This window comes from Pseudophryne corroboree, chromosome 6 (genome assembly GCF_028390025.1).
Source record: "Pseudophryne corroboree isolate aPseCor3 chromosome 6, aPseCor3.hap2, whole genome shotgun sequence".
NCBI classification, from domain to species: Eukaryota; Metazoa; Chordata; class Amphibia; order Anura; family Myobatrachidae; genus Pseudophryne; species Pseudophryne corroboree.
The window spans coordinates 209,384,894-209,399,351 of NC_086449.1; the positions used below are offsets into that span (position 1 = coordinate 209,384,894).

General features: G+C 46.7%; 1 long non-coding RNA gene across 1 annotated transcript in view; it reads right to left on the reverse strand.

The window, feature by feature from the left end:
* The window catches only part of LOC134935132 (uncharacterized), a 133,056-nt gene that overhangs the window by 5,770 nt on the left and 112,828 nt on the right, over window positions 1-14,458 (reverse strand). Inside the window, exon 2 of the long non-coding RNA XR_010179921.1 lies at window positions 76-375. This is a non-coding gene — a long non-coding RNA (uncharacterized LOC134935132). The remainder of the gene's footprint in view (window positions 1-75; window positions 376-14,458) is intronic.

The window sequence follows — 14,458 nt, forward strand, 5'->3', positions numbered from 1 at the left end:
AACTTATCAAGCACGCATACATCCTGACATGGCATAGGCAATGCTGCATGGATATCTGTGAGAGTTACAAAATACCTTTTCATTTTGCATCAACATGTATTTTAAGTTTAATTCCAAGAGTTCGACAACCGTCTCTTTAAAGTAGTTCTTTCCTCTGAGTCGCCATCCTTAATCCCCAGAACATGACTTCTCATCAACGTGCTCCTGTCCTCCTGAAGGTTTTTTAATCACTGACAGGCTCGTGTAGCCCCCTCTTTTTCTGCTTTCACAGCGATCCTTTACAGCAGGGTCTGCCCTTTGCTGCAGTTACGTTTTCCAGTCTGGAAATTTCAGTCACCTTGAATGACTTGGGAAAGTCTCCAATATCAGAGGTTACTAATAAAAAAAATAAAAAAAAACTGTTTTTGTTCTTCTAACACCGTGAAGTTAACTGCTACAACCACAGCGCTGCTGTAAATGGTTATTGCTCAGTTAATCGGCCAATTAGACATAAGAAGTCAGGCAACAGCATTATATATGAAAAATTTAGCTATTCAATGGTAGTTTTTATGCAGTCTACGTAAGATAATATAAATGTAGGCGATAAATGAAAGATATAGTAAGGGTCATTTAAATTGTGTTCTTAAAGCAACCTTAAACTTAGGGATATATTGAGAAAATATTCTAAAATGTAAAAGTGGTGGTATTGCTCAGGGTAACCAATCAGATTGTAGTTATTATTTCTCTAGTATGTTTTAGAAAGTAATAGATACATCCTGATTGATTGGTTGCTGCAGGCAACACTTTGCCTTTTTATTTTTTCGAAGCTTTAGTAAATCTGTCCCTTATTAGTTTCTTTGAGTGAGCAATCTATGGGGGTGATTCAGACCTGATCGCTGGGCTGAAAACGTTGCTGTCCTACGCTCAGATAGTCGCCGCCTCCAGGGTGAGTGTAAATTTGCCGTGTAAGTGTGCGATCCTATGTGTACGCCGAGCTGCAAAAATCCACTGTGTGCAGTCTGTGCGCAGCCCAGGACTTACTCCTCCAGTGCGATCAGAAGAGGCTGATCGGGGCCTGAGCTGATATCAGACACGCTCCCTGAAAAAGCTTGGGAATGCCTGCATTTTCCCGGATACTCCAAGTAAACGCTCAGTTACCACCCACAAACGGCCTCCTCCTTTCAATCACCTTGTAAACGCTCGCTTTCTGATTTTTCGCACCATCCCGTTGCTGCAGGGATGTGCAGTCAGGGGAGGCAGGGGAGGCAGTGCCTCCCCTTTCATAATCATTAAAATAATACAAAGAAAATACTTATTACACATATTCTGTGTCATAAGTATCTGCTTTAGGCTTTATGTTATTTTAATAATTTTTACAGAGTAAAATAATAGTTTTAAATGTGTTTGGGAGGCACCGCTGTCGGTGCCTCCCGCTGTCAATGTGAAAAAGGCTGGAAGCGGGAGGCGGGGCCAAGAATTGGGCAGTAAAAGCCCATTCAAAAAAGCAGCTGAAGCGGCACTGATAGAAGTGCCTCTGTGACAGGGGCGTGCTTTCAGCCCATATGAAAGCACGCCCCTGTCGCTAAGATTGATGTGATTGGGCAGCAGGCACCTACTTTCATATTAGGATCAGCAGCAGCAGCGGTGTAGGGGGATGTTGACGGCTGCCCCTGTCAGGCCGAAATCAGCAGGGCGGGAGGGGAGCTGCGAGTCCAGGAGCCCTCCTCTCTACTGCCGCTGGCACCCGTTGTCAGCTAACACCAGGGAGGGGCGGCACAGCTAATCCACGGCAGCCCCGTACACAGTGGGAAGCCCGGAGCTCTGGGAGCATGCTCTTCTCTTCTTCAGCTCTCCAGCAATAGCACCGGATTCTGCACTCGGCCATGGACCAGGGGCTCGCCTGCGGCAGGACACAGATGACAGGTGCAGGCGCTGCTGCTAGCTTGGGTGGCTAGCAGCAGGAGGGGGGAGAGGAAGAGGGGAACTGTGTTGTGTAGTGAAAATCCATACACACATAGTTGTTTAAGTTGTTAAATACATCAAAGTAAGGTTAAATAACCTGGCCCGGAGGACACCCACCCAGTGTACTAAACAAGATAAGATCAATAGATATACCACCACAATTCCATTTCCTTCATATCAGGGGCACTACCACATGATTGGCATAACGCAGGAATGGCACTAACATTTATAAAGAGTCCAGACATTATAACTAGATGCAAGCCTGATTTGTATTCATGTCCTCCTCGCACTCCCTCCACAGTCCCAAACACTAATATTTAGTTTTTATTTTATAAAAATGTACAATATATTAACCTCCTGCAGTGCTCATCACAAGTTTGATGAGCAGGCAGGCTGTGGGCATTGGTGGCGGCATCGAACTGAGATGCGAATTAGCGGCGTGGGACGGGGCGGTTGATGACGGCAATTTTGTAGGCCATTAGCGGTGGTGATAGCGGGTAGGGGGGGCGGTAGCAGGCATCAGCGACCGTGGCGGTAATCGCCTGACTTTGCGGATCATTATGGCTGCAGTGCCTCACCAGCCAATGACCTCACCGCACGCCACTGCGTTGCTGACCGGCGATGCTTTTTGTTGTTGTCCGATGCGCATGCGCATTGCAGTGCATACACATGTGCAGTTAGAACCTGATCGCCCGCTGTGCGAAAACGCACAGCAGTGATCAGGTCTGAATCACCCCCTATGACCAATGTCAAACGATGTTTCTTGTTTTAAGGTCAAAACATGTCATTATAAGTACACAGTACACTAGTCTTCCTCTCTGGAAGTCTAGTGAAGGACAATACTGTTTTGAGACTATAGAATGAAACTGCATTTTAAGAGTATTTAATAAGACGTGTATAACTGTATCTCAGCCTGTTTATGCCAATTGCCCCGTAACAGGGAACAATACTGAATCAATTTATTAACCAATGCCAGGATGATGGAGTAAGTAAAACACCAATGCAGGCTGGGAAAGTATTGCAGCACCATACCATTCGGTATAACTGAACAACTGTTTTCAACATGGTCATAGTAGATGTGCTGTAAATCAGGTAAGACTCATGGATTCTACATTGCAGAATAACACATTTACTTGGTTTCACATCAGGAACTGAACTAACAAACAGGAAACTCCCTCCCATCATGCATAGCCCCAGGTAGAGTCCCATCCTGCAGGGTCCTAGGGACATCTACATTCCTCCCTTCAAGAACATAGTAAAAGGGTAGCAAAGTGTAAGGAGAATAACGAAGAGGAAGAGAATGGGTGAGGGGAATTTATGTAACATAGTCCTGAATTTGGGAATTAGGTTTGCATAAAAGTCCTGACTTGGTGGTATACAGGTACGTCATACGTCACTATCGACTGAGGAAGACATAGCTGACAACCCAGAGTGTGGTGTGGTGTGAGGAGGGTTTGTGACATCCACTGTTACACTGTGCGCAGTAATAGTCTACTCAGGTCGACTTAACAGGTGGTGACGATTACGCTCATACACGGTTCCATCTGCCTGCAAAACATAACTGTTGGGCCGACTGGCTTTCTTTAAGATGGTGACAGGCATCTGCACTTGTGTCTGTAATTGAGATTGTAATTGATGTTTAGTAATTGGAATTTGGGTCCTGGTGCGAAGTGATAATAACCGTTGGGCAGGGGATGGTATTCCGTCCCATGGTGTGTTGCGTAGGTTTAAGAGTGCTAAAAAAATGTCAGTCTGGTCTCGTGTACATTTTTCCAATAGGTGTTTGGCTGAGCGGACAGCTTTCTCTGCAAGCCCATTGGATTGTGGATACAGTGGACTGCTGGTGATGTGTGTGAAATCCCAAGTGCGAGCAAACAATTTAAACTCATTGCTTGTGAACTGTGTGGCATTGTCTGTGATAAGTTTCTGAGGTATTCTATGTGACACAAATCATCCTCCAGAGATTCTCTTTGCAGCTCCTCCATGTGGGCAGAGTACAGGATTTGCACAGACATCACATCATAGTCATCGTCAACCTGTAGAGGTGCAGAATGGGGAAGAAATGCTCTGGAGAGGGCATCAGCCACAAACATTTTTTTGCCACGCTTGTAGACGATGTCTAGGTGGTACCTCTGTAATTTGAGCATCATCCTCTGGATATGGGCAGATGCATTGTGCAGGGGCTATCTCATGATGGTGATGAGCGGTTGGTGGTCAGTTTCGACAGTGAATGGCCAGCCGTAGATGAAGTCAATGAATTCGTGGCAAGCAAAAACTAATGTGAGTGGCTCTTTTTTATCTGTGCATAATGGGATACTGTTTCTGTCAGTGCCCTGGAATGAAAAGCAATTGGTCTATTCTTTTGGAGGCAGACTGCACCCAATCCGTGCTGTGAGGCGTCAGTTCAGATTACCACTGGCAAATGTACATTGAGCAGTACAGGAAGGCTGGTGAGCATGCTCTTCAAACTCGACACCGCAGCATGGTGTGGTTCCAACCAACACCACTCTGTATCTTGGTGAAGAAGTTGTTCTAGGGGTGCAGTGATCTCACTATGATTGGGGATGAATTTGGACAGGTAATTAATCATCCCTAAGAAACGTTGTTGACTGAGTTTGCTCACCGGCAGGGGCATGGGCTGGATGGCCGCAGTTTTATCAGGGTCGGGTTTAACACCTTGATGAGTGAGGAAGTGACCCAAGTATGGAACTTCAGCCACTCTGAATGTGCACTTACCTGGGTTGACCTTTAAGTTGATTTCTGTCATTCTTTCCAATACCTGGCGGAGACGCTCATCATGCTCTTGCATATTACGGCCCCAGATGAGGATATCGTCAACTATAATCTCACAGGGGTATCCTGCAAACAATTGTTCCGTACACCTTTGAAACACCTCACTGCCAGTAGTCAGGCCGTATGGCCTGTGTAAGAAGGCATATCTCCCAGCTGGTGTCATAAAAGCAGTGAGGAGTGATGACAAAGTGAGGAGGGATTTGCCAAAACCCACATTTGGCATCTAATGTGCTGAAGACCTTGGCTTCTGGCATGTCAGCAATGACTTGTTCTACAGTTTCTCAAACGGTGACAGGGTCTTAGTAACACTTTATTGAGGTGCACGGGGTCTATGCAGATCCTTCCAGTCCCATCTTTTTTTTACAGCAGCTACCATTGCAGATACCCACTGGTTGCTCCTTCAATAGGGATTATGATGCCAAATACGGTCATGCACTCCAGCTCTGCTAGGACTTTGTCTTTCATAGCGATTGGAACCTGCCAAGGGGACGCACTGTAGGGGTAACAGATTCATCCAAGTGCGTGTGGTAGATGACAGGTAGCTTGCCAATGGTGTCACAAGTGAATAAGTCCTTAAAGTTACGGAACTCAGAGGTATCTTGCTGTATCAGATGTACTTTCGGCCCCAGATGTATCAACCCAAGACGAACACGGTCAGGCAGTCTGAGCAGTGGTCTAACATCACTATCTACTATGTGGCAAAGCAACGGTGCACACGTGTATTCGATAGTGGCGGTGCCTACGGTTTTGATCATTTGCCCTCCATACGCCACCAAGTTACAGTGTTTGTATGGTCTATTGTTGCCTGAGGGCTAGTTTGGTGCAGCAGGGTCCTGGACATTACATTGCATTTGACACCAGTTTCAGTTTTAATCTTCAAGGTATTGCCACTATTTTTATCACACAGGTCAGTGAAAATCTCTCCTTGTTTTGCAATTAGATCTATGCTTTCACAATATATGGTCTCAGCGGTGTGTGGTGTGGACTCTGTGCCCATGCGATTGACTTTATGCATTTGTCTTTCTCTCTGCTTCACTTTTGGATCACTGTGTGTCATGGTATGCCTGTATCTGCAACACATTTGCAAAGTGGTTGGGCTTGTTGCAGCATTTGTTAAAAGCAGGGCAGGTCTCCCGTGCAAACGCATGGCGTCCCCCACAGTTGTAACATGGCCTCTGCTGCGTTTGTGTGTGCTGCAGACTGCATATTTCAGCTTCCCTCCGTAACTCCTTTGCCCTGTTCTGATTGCTCGTGAAGCATGCATATGTGAATAGCAGAGTCTAAAGGGCCCTAGGCACTAGCAGATAACACTGCACGATATGAATGTTCTCGTTCATTAATGAACGAGAACTTGTTCATATCGTGTAGTGTGTAGGCACCAACTATGAATGATGCGCGGCCCCGCGCTCGTTCATCGTTGGTGCCCCATCGTTTATGCATGCAGGCCAATATGGACGAGATTGTCCATATCAGAATGCATTGCTATGGTGCCTGGTGACGGGGCGAATTAAGAAAATCACTCCCCCCGTCACCTCCCCCCGCCTCCGGGTCACCCGTCTGCCGTATCGGCAGTCGGGCAGCTTGGCGGCGGGTCGCCCAGTCTGTAGGGCCAATAAAGTCAGATCCTTTTCCCATAGTAAGTGTGCACGGACTGCATCATTATGGGTGCCACATACAATGTGGTCTCTGACCAGCTCATCGGTTATAGCTCCAAAATTGCATCCTTATGCTAACAGTCTGAGTGGACACACATGACTGTATATTTTCCCCAGTTTTCTGATTCATAGAATTAAATGTGTCTCTGTCCATTATTACGTTTTTAACAGGCATACAAATCTCTTCAAACTTTGCAAGCAATATATCTGGGTCCTCCTTGTCTTCCCTCTCTGCATATGTAAATGTATCTACTTTAATAACTGCTTCTGCCCCTGCCAAGTTAAGCAGTGTGTAGGCTTGTACCTTGTTTGATTTGTCAGACAATCCAGCAATGTGGTACACGGCCTATTCCCTCCTGAACTGCACCCATCTGTCAGCGATGTTTTCATCAAACACAAGGAGGTCAATGCGGCGAAGTCCTTGAGCCATGGTACCCCACTTCTGTCACCATGTAGATGTGCTGTAAATCAGGTAAGACTCATGGACTCTGGATTGCAGAATAACACATTTACTTGTTTTCACATCAGGAACTGAACTGACTAACAAATAACCAGGAAACTTCCTTCCATCATGCATAGCCCCAGGTAGAGTGCCATCCTGCAGGGTCATTGCAGGATACACATCTGCAGTCATACTACTGCGTGGCCAAATTGGATGTCTCTGTTCACTAGATGGGCTTGGATCACAGTGTTTCCAGTCATCCAATGATTGTATATGACGTCTGCTAAGTCAGGATTTACATTATTTTATCAATATCATTGAGCCACTCTGGGGAGATCTCAAACGTGCAGTTCATGCAAGACAGCCCAAGAATTTACAGGAACTGGAGGCTTTTTGACAAGAAGAATGGGCAGCTTTACCATCTGAGAAAATAAAAAGCCTCATCCACAACTACCACAAAAGACTTCAAGCTGTCATTGATGTTAAAGGGGGCAATACATGGTATTAAGAACTGGGGTATGTAAACTTTTGATCAGGGTCATTTGTGTAGTTTCTGTTGTCATTATGATTTAAAAAGAGTAAACACAGTTGTTTGACAATAAATGGCATCACCCAACCACTAACCATGAGTGAAAGAAAAGTTTGTGAGTTATCATTTATATTCTCTGACAAATGGCCAGAAAATCACAAATTCTGCTAGGGTATGTAAACTTATTAGCTCAACTATATATATATATATATATATATATATATATATATATATAGTAATTGATATTCCTCAAGTAGAGCTGCTGATAAACTTAGTCAAGTAAGGGTTCACACACACACACACACACACACACACACACACACACACACACACACACACACACACACTAGAGATGAGCGCCTGAAATTTTTCGGGTTTTGTGTTTTGGTTTTGGGTTCGGTTCCGCGGCCGTGTTTTGGGTTCGACCGCGTTTTGGCAAAACCTCACCGAATTTTTTTTTGTCGGATTCGGGTGTGTTTTGGATTCGGGTGTTTTTTTCAAAAAACCCTAAAAAACAGCTTAAATCATAGAATTTGGGGGTCATTTTGATCCCATATTATTATTAACCTCAAAAAACCATAATTTCCACTCATTTTCAGTCTATTCTGAATACCTCACACCTCACAATATTATTTTTAGTCCTAAAATTTGCACCGAGGTCGCTGGATGACTAAGCTAAGCGACCCTAGTGGCCGACACAAACACCTGGCCCATCTAGGAGTGGCACTGCAGTGTCACGCAGGATGTCCCTTCCAAAAAACCCTCCCCAAACAGCACATGACGCAAAGAAAAAAAGAGGCGCAATGAGGTAGCTGTGTGAGTAAGATTAGCGACCCTAGTGGCCGACACAAACACCGGGCCCATCTAGGAGTGGCACTGCAGTGTCACGCAGGATGGCCCTTCCAAAAAACCCTCCCCAAACAGCACATGACGCAAAGAAAAAAAGAGGCGCAATGAGGTAGCTGTGTGAGTAAGATTAGCGACCCTAGTGGCCGACACAAACACTGGGCCCATTTAGGAGTGGCACTGCAGTGTCACGCAGGATGTCCCTTCCAAAAAACCCTCCCCAAACAGCACATGACGCAAAGAAAAAAAGAGGCGCAATGAGGTAGCTGTGTGAGTAAGATTAGCGACCCTAGTGGCCGACACAAACACCGGGCCCATCTAGGAGTGGCACTGCAGTGTCACGCAGGATGGCCCTTCCAAAAAACACTCCCCAAACAGCACATGACGCAAAGAAAAAAAGAGGCGCAATGAGGTAGCTGACTGTGTGAGTAAGATAAGCGACCCTAGTGGCCGACACAAACACCGGGCCCATTTAGGAGTGGCACTGCAGTGTCACGCAGGATGTCCCTTCCAAAAAACCCTCCCCAAACAGCACATGACGCAAAGAAAAAAAGAGGCGCAATGAGGTAGCTGTGTGAGTAAGATTAGCGACCCTAGTGGCCGACACAAACACCGGGCCCATTTAGGAGTGGCACTGCAGTGTCACGCAGGATGTCCCTTCCAAAAAACCCTCCCCAAACAGCACATGACGCAAAGAAAAAAAGAGGCGCAATGAGGTAGCTGTGTGAGTAAGATTAGCGACCCTAGTGGCCGACACAAACACCGGGCCCATCTAGGAGTGGCACTGCAGTGTCACGCAGGATGGCCCTTCCAAAAAACACTCCCCAAACAGCACATGACGCAAAGAAAAAAAGAGGCGCAATGAGGTAGCTGACTGTGTGAGTAAGATAAGCGACCCTAGTGGCCGACACAAACACCGGGCCCATTTAGGAGTGGCACTGCAGTGTCACGCAGGATGTCCCTTCCAAAAAACCCTCCCCAAACAGCACATGACGCAAAGAAAAAAAGAGGCGCAATGAGGTAGCTGTGTGAGTAAGATTAGCGACCCTAGTGGCCGACACAAACACCGGGCCCATTTAGGAGTGGCACTGCAGTGTCACGCAGGATGTCCCTTCCAAAAAACCCTCCCCAAACAGCACATGACGCAAAGAAAAAAAGAGGCGCAATGAGGTAGCTGTGTGAGTAAGATTAGCGACCCTAGTGGCCGACACAAACACCGGGCCCATCTAGGAGTGGCACTGCAGTGTCACGCAGGATGGCCCTTCCAAAAAACACTCCCCAAACAGCACATGACGCAAAGAAAAAAAGAGGCGCAATGAGGTAGCTGACTGTGTGAGTAAGATAAGCGACCCTAGTGGCCGACACAAACACCGGGCCCATTTAGGAGTGGCACTGCAGTGTCACGCAGGATGTCCCTTCCAAAAAACCCTCCCCAAACAGCACATGACGCAAAGAAAAATAAAAGAAAAAAGAGGTGCAAGATGGAATTGTCCTTGGGCCCTCCCACCCACCCTTATGTTGTATAAACAAAACAGGACATGCACACTTTAACCAACCCATCATTTCAGTGACAGGGTCTGCCACACGACTGTGACTGATATGACGGGTTGGTTTGGACCCCCCCCAAAAAAGAAGCAATTAATCTCTCCTTGCACAAACTGGCTCTACAGAGGCAAGATGTCCACCTCATCATCATCCTCCGATATATCACCGTGTACATCCCCCTCCTCACAGATTATCAATTCGTCCCCACTGGAATCCACCATCTCAGCTCCCTGTGTACTTTGTGGAGGCAATTGCTGCTGGTCAATGTCTCCGCGGAGGAATTGATTATAATTCATTTTAATGAACATCATCTTCTCCACATTTTCTGGATGTAACCTCGTACGCCGATTGCTGACAAGGTGAGCGGCGGCACTAAACACTCTTTCGGAGTACACACTTGTGGGAGGGCAACTTAGGTAGAATAAAGCCAGTTTGTGCAAGGGCCTCCAAATTGCCTCTTTTTCCTGCCAGTATAAGTACGGACTGTGTGACGTGCCTACTTGGATGCGGTCACTCATATAATCCTCCACCATTCTTTCAATGTTGAGAGAATCATATGCAGTGACAGTAGACGACATGTCCGTAATCGTTGTCAGGTCCTTCAGTCCGGACCAGATGTCAGCATCAGCAGTCGCTCCAGACTGCCCTGCATCACCGCCAGCGGGTGGGCTCGGAATTCTGAGCCTTTTCCTCGCACCCCCAGTTGCGGGAGAATGTGAAGGAGGAGATGTTGACAGGTCGCGTTCCGCTTGACTTGACAATTTTCTCACCAGCAGGTCTTTCAACCCCAGCAGACTTGTGTCTGCCGGAAAGAGAGATCCAAGGTAGGTTTTAAATCTAGGATCGAGCACGGTGGCCAAAATGTAGTGCTCTGATTTCAACAGATTGACCACCCGTGAATCCTTGTTAAGCGAATTAAGGGCTCCATCCACAAGTCCCACATGCCTAGCGGAATCGCTCCGTGTTAGCTCCTCCTTCAATGTCTCCAGCTTCTTCTGCAAAAGCCTGATGAGGGGAATGACCTGACTCAGGCTGGCAGTGTCTGAACTGACTTCACGTGTGGCAAGTTCAAAGGGCATCAGAACCTTGCACAACGTTGAAATCATTCTCCACTGCACTTGAGACAGGTGCATTCCACCTCCTATATCGTGCTCAATTGTATAGGCTTGAATGGCCTTTTGCTGCTCCTCCAACCTCTGAAGCATATAGAGGGTTGAATTCCACCTCGTTACCACTTCTTGCTTCAGATGATGGCAGGGCAGGTTCAGTAGTTTTTGGTGGTGCTCCAGTCTTCTGTACGTGGTGCCTGTACGCCGAAAGTGTCCCGCAATTCTTCTGGCCACCGACAGCATCTCTTGCACGCCCCTGTCGTTTTTTTAAAAATTCTGCACCACCAAATTCAAGGTATGTGCAAAACATGGGACGTGCTGGAATTTGCCCATATTTAATGCACACACAATATTGCTGGCGTTGTCCGATGCCACAAATCCACAGGAGAGTCCAATTGGGGTAAGCCATTCTGCGATGATCTTCCTCAGTTGCCGTAAGAGGTTTTCAGCTGTGTGCGTATTCTGGAAAGCGGTGATACAAAGCGTAGCCTGCCTAGGAAAGAGTTGGCGTTTGCGAGATGCTGCTACTGGTGCCGCCGCTGCTGTTCTTGCGGCGGGAGTCCATACATCTACCCAGTGGGCTGTCACAGTCATATAGTCCTGACCCTGCCCTGCTCCACTTGTCCACATGTCCGTGGTTAAGTGGACATTGGGTACAACTGCATTTTTTAGGACACTGGTGAGTCTTTTTCTGACGTCCGTGTACATTCTCGGTATCGCCTGCCTACAGAAGTGGAACCTAGATGGTATTTGGTAACGGGGGCACACTGCCTCAATAAATTGTCTAGTTCCCTGTGAACTAACGGCGGATACCGGACGCACGTCTAACACCAACATAGTTGTCAAGGACTCAGTTATCCGCTTTGCAACAGGATGACTGCTGTGATATTTCATCTTCCTCGCAAAGGACTGTTGGACAGTCAATTGCTTACTGGAAGTAGTACAAGTGGGCTTACGACTTCCCCTCTGGGATGACCATCGACTCCCAGCAGCAACAACAGCAGCGCCAGCAGCAGTAGGCGTTACACGCAAGGATGCATCGGAGGAATCCCAGGCAGGAGAGGACTCGTCAGAATTGCCAGTGACATGGCCTGCAGGACTATTGGCATTCCTGGGGAAGGAGGAAATTGACACTGAGGGAGTTGGTGGGGTGGTTTGCGTGAGCTTGGTTACAAGAGGAAGGGATTTACTGGTCAGTGGACTGCTTCCGCTGTCGGCCCAAGTTTTTGAACTTGTCACTGACTTATTATGAATGCGCTGCAGGTGACGTATAAGGGAGGATGTTCCGAGGTGGTTAACGTCCTTACCCCTACTTATTACAGCTTGACAAAGGGAACACACGGCTTGACACCTGTTGTCCGCATTTCTGGTGAAATACTTCCACACCGAAGAGCTGATTTTTTTGGTATTTTCACCAGGCATGTCAACGGCCCTATTCCTCCCACGGACAACAGGTGTCTCCCCGGGTGCCTGACTTAAACAAACCACCTCACCATCAGAATCCTCCTGGTCAATTTCCTCCCCAGCGCCAGCAACACCCATATCCTCCTCATCCTGGTGTACTTCAACACTGACATCTTCAATTTGACTATCAGGAACTGGACTGCGGGTGCTCCTTCCAGCACTTGCAGGGGGCGTGCAAATGGTGGAAGGCGCATGCTCTTCACGTCCAGTGTTGGGAAGGTCAGGCATCGCAACCGACACAATTGGACTCTCCTTGTGGATTTGGGATTTCGAAGAACGCACAGTTCTTTGCGGTGCTACTGCTTTTGCCAGCTTGAGTCTTTTCATTTTTCTAGCGAGAGGCTGAGTGCCTCCATCCTCATGTGAAGCTGAACCACTAGCCATGAACATAGGCCAGGGCCTCAGCCGTTCCTTGCCACTCCGTGTGGTAAATGGCATATTGGCAAGTTTACGCTTCTCCTCCGACAATTTTATTTTAGGTTTTGGAGTCCTTTTTTTACTGATATTTGGTGTTTTGGATTTGACATGCTCTGTACTATGACATTGGGCATCGGCCTTGGCAGACGACGTTGCTGGCATTTCATCGTCTCGGCCATGACTAGTGGCAGCAGCTTCAGCACGAGGTGGAAGTGGATCTTGATCTTTCCCTAATTTTGGAACCTCAACATTTTTGTTCTCCATATTTTAATAGGCACAACTAAAAGGCACCTCAGGTAAACAATGGAGATGGATGGATACTAGTATACAATTATGGATGGACTGCCCAGTGCCGACACAGAGGTAGCTACAGCCGTGGACTACCGTACTGTACTGTGTCTGCTGCTAATATAGACTGGTTGATAAAGAGATGTAGTAGTAGTAGTATGTATGTATAAAGAAGAAAGAAAAAAAAACCACGGGTAGGTGGTATACAATTATGGACGGACTGCCCAGTGCCGACACAGAGGTAGCTACAGCCGTGGACTACCGTACTGTACTGTGTCTGCTGCTAATATAGACTGGTTGATAAAGAGATGTAGTAGTAGTAGTATGTATGTATAAAGAAGAAAGAAAAAAAAACCACGGGTAGGTGGTATACAATTATGGACGGACTGCCCAGTGCCGACACAGAGGTAGCTACAGCCGTGGACTACCGTACTGTACTGTGTCTGCTGCTAATATAGACTGGTTGATAAAGAGATGTAGTAGTAGTAGTATGTATGTATAAAGAAGAAAGAAAAAAAAACCACGGGTAGGTGGTATACAATTATGGACGGACTGCCCAGTGCCGACACAGAGGTAGCTACAGCCGTGGACTACCGTACTGTACTGTGTCTGCTGCTAATATAGACTGGTTGATAAAGAGATGTAGTAGTAGTAGTATGTATGTATAAAGAAGAAAGAAAAAAAAACCACGGGTAGGTGGTATACAATTATGGACGGACTGCCCAGTGCCGACACAGAGGTAGCTACAGCCGTGGACTACCGTACTGTACTGTGTCTGCTGCTAATATAGACTGGTTGATAAAGAGATGTAGTAGTAGTAGTATGTATGTATAAAGAAGAAAGAAAAAAAAACCACGGGTAGGTGGTATACAATTATGGACGGACTGCCCAGTGCCGACACAGAGGTAGCTACAGCCGTGGACTACCGTACTGTACTGTGTCTGCTGCTAATATAGACTGGTTGATAAAGAGATGTAGTAGTAGTAGTATGTATGTATAAAGAAGAAAGAAAAAAAAACCACGGGTAGGTGGTATACAATTATGGACGGACTGCCCAGTGCCGACACAGAGGTAGCTACAGCCGTGGACTACCGTACTGTACTGTGTCTGATGCTAATATAGACTGGTTGATAAAGAGATGTAGTAGAAGTAGTATGTATGTATAAAGAAGAAAGAAAAAAAAAACCACGGGTAGGTGGTATACAATTATGGACGGACTGCCCAGTGCCGACACAGAGGTAGCTACAGCCGTGGACTACCGTACTGTACTGTGTCTGCTGCTAATATAGACTGGTTGATAAAGAGATGTAGTAGTAGTAGTATGTATGTATAAAGAAGAAAGAAAAAAAACCACGGGTAGGTGGTATACAATTATGGACGGACTGCCCAGTGCCGACACAGAGGTAGCTACAGCCGTGGACTACCGTAC